Raw genomic sequence first — 3,032 nt, forward strand, 5'->3', positions numbered from 1 at the left:
GTATGCCTTAATTTTTTATTGCATTAACTCGAGTTGCCTTTTGGTTCTGTTATTAGAGAATGTAGCACAATTCGTTTCCCATTCACTTGAAGAAAGCCTGAATTGATTTCCTTTTCTTTGACTAGAGGAAATAATGCTGCTATAATCCTCTGTGTTTTGGCGTTTGGGTGAATGTTATATTTTATTTCTATGAGACAAAGCCTGGAAATATGAATTCCTGTGCTATACAGTGGGTATTTGCTTATTTCATATGCTAAGAACTTGTCAAATGTTTTCAGAAGTGGATTTCACATTTGACATTTCTGCCAGCATCCATTTTCTCTGTTTTTTTGATAACATTTAGTATGGTCATTATTGTATTATGTGAAGTAATTCTTATACATGTTTTATGATGTCATTTTGGTTTTAATGTGCATTTATTTGGCGACTGATGATGATTTTCTTGTGCTTATTTTTCACAAGATATACTTTGCTGGTTTCTAATTGATGTTCTTTTTAACATTAGGTTTTGAGAGTTCTATGTAGAATCTAGATTTGAGGCGTTCTTCAGGTATAAGATTTATACATATTTTATCCTTGACTATGGGTACACCTCATCATCATTATAATCATCACAATCATCATCATCATCACTATCATTATTACTACTATTACCTTTCTACATGTATGTATGGTCCTGGGGCTTGAACTCAGGGTCCCTGAAATTTCTTTTAATTTGTTAAAAATTTAACATTTCAGTCACGCCTCACTTCTGGCTTTTTGCTGAGTAATCAGAAATAATATTCTCAAGGACTTTATTTTGTGGGGGGCTGGCTTCATATAGCAAAACTTAAATCACAGGCTACAAGTAGCTAGGATGAGATACATGAGCCACCTGCTTCCAACTTCTATTCACCACTTGTATATGAGCTTTCCCAGACCAAATTATTTTACACTTTCATTAAGTTCTACTATATTGTTTTCCTTGCCTATAATTTTAATGCCAAATTTAAGAAAGTTTCATCTCCAAAATTGTCAAGACATCTTTCTTTGTTTTACATTTGCATCACTCATTTTGTTTTATATGCCATGTTTTAATCCTGCTTGAAGTTAATATTTGAATAAATTGTTATGTTTAAGTCAATGTTTACTTTTTAATTCTCCCCAATGTTGTCTAACCTCTCACCACTTATTAAAAAGAATTGCATTTTACAAATGTTTGGTTTTACCTCTTATTAAATATTCCTTGATAATATTTATGTGGAGCTAATCTGGTGCTGTACAGACCCATTGAGCTGTACATTTTTTCTCTACAATTATAATAATTTTATACTAACAGCTTTAATATTGGACAGAGAAATATATTCCAGTTTATTTTCCTTTGTGAATGAGTCAGAGTGCTTTTCAGGTGTTTTTAGAAGTTGTCATAAACATAAATAAAACTGTGAAGCTGGACGATGTTGGCTCATGCTTGTAATCCTAGCTGCATAGGAGGCTGTGATCTGAGAATTGTGGTTCAAAACCAGCTGGATCGGGAATGTTCGTAAGACTCTTATGTCCAATAAACAACCAGAAAACCAGCAGTGCCAGAGTTTCTCAATGGGTAGAGCACTCATTTGAGCTGAAAAGCATTGGGTCAGTGCCAAGTACCAGATTTTAAAAACCACGAATGACCAACAAATAGGGGAGGAGACAATTTATATCTTGGCTCAATTGTATCCTCCAATCCACAAAAATTATATGTCTCCATTTATTTTGATTTTTGCCTTTATATACAGCATTGTATAATTTTCAATGACAGTGGGTGAACAGCACTTTAATAATTTTGACGATATGTGAAGGTAGCAGAAAGAAATTCACAGAAAACAGTTGAAAAATAAAGGGCAATAAAAATGGAGAAAAAAAACAGGTTAATCAGGCCCTTGATCAATATGGGAGTGTAAAGTATTTCAATAAGATTTCTTCATACAATTAATATACATCAATTAATAAATATCTTCCAAAGGCATTTGTATTCAAGTATGACATAAAGGATATATACAGATTCTGTGGTGAAATGAAAGATAGATGATAAAATACATACTTATAGTAACTGTGTAAATAAACTAAGAAATCTGGTTAACATTCTGAGAACACATGGCTCATTAGATGAGAAGGCTGTTGGCATCTAAGATAATACCACAATGTTAGACTTGAGCCTAACTTTAAGACTGATTAATACTTTTGCTTTTTGAGTCAGTATTCTTTTTGTTGTTGTTATTGGTGGTGGTGGTGGTCGTGGGCCTTGAACTCTGTGCCTAGGTGCTTTCCCTCAGCTCTTCAGCTCAAGGCTGGAGCCACAGCACCACTTCCAGTTTTCTGGTGGTTTATTGGTGATACCAGTCTCATGGACTTTTTCTGCCCAGGCTGGCTTTGAACCGCGATCATTAGATCTCAGCCTCCTGAGTAGCTTGGATTATAGGTGTGAGCCCCCAGCACCAGGCTTCAGTCAGTATTCTTAGTACAAGGAAAAAATACAAATGGTTTGGAACCAAGCTGTAGAAGACTGCCTTTTTTGCTTTAGAAGAGAGCTGTCAGATACCTTATGAGTAGATAGATTTAACAAAAATTGAACATATCAGTCCACACTGAATGCTACCAAACATTTTGCAAAGTTCCAAAAATGATAAGAATATTAACTGTAATAATTACCTCGATAATAAAGGACATGCTTGAGTGTTCTGTCTTTATTGTTACTGTTGTAAATGTACAATGCCATTTTATTCATTTTTGTTGTTGTTTCCTTTGTATGTTCTTTCCCCTATGGCATATCCCCTGTTGTCACTGTACTCAGTTATGGTATCCTGCATCTTGTATATACATGTCTAATCTGGGGAGGGGAAGGAGAATTACAAAACTGTGAAACAAGGACACAGGATGACACATTGCAACATACTCAGAAGACAGTATATTAGAAATGAACTTTACCACTTCATGCAGTGAGGGGTGGGGAGATAGGAATGTGAGAGCTGGGGGAGGGAAGGGATAGTGGGACAACAACAAGGAAGGGAAAG

The sequence above is a fragment of the Dipodomys spectabilis genome, unplaced genomic scaffold, assembly GCF_019054845.1.
Source record: "Dipodomys spectabilis isolate Male_0828 unplaced genomic scaffold, ASM1905484v1 ptg000441l, whole genome shotgun sequence".
NCBI lineage: Eukaryota > Metazoa > Chordata > Mammalia > Rodentia > Heteromyidae > Dipodomys > Dipodomys spectabilis.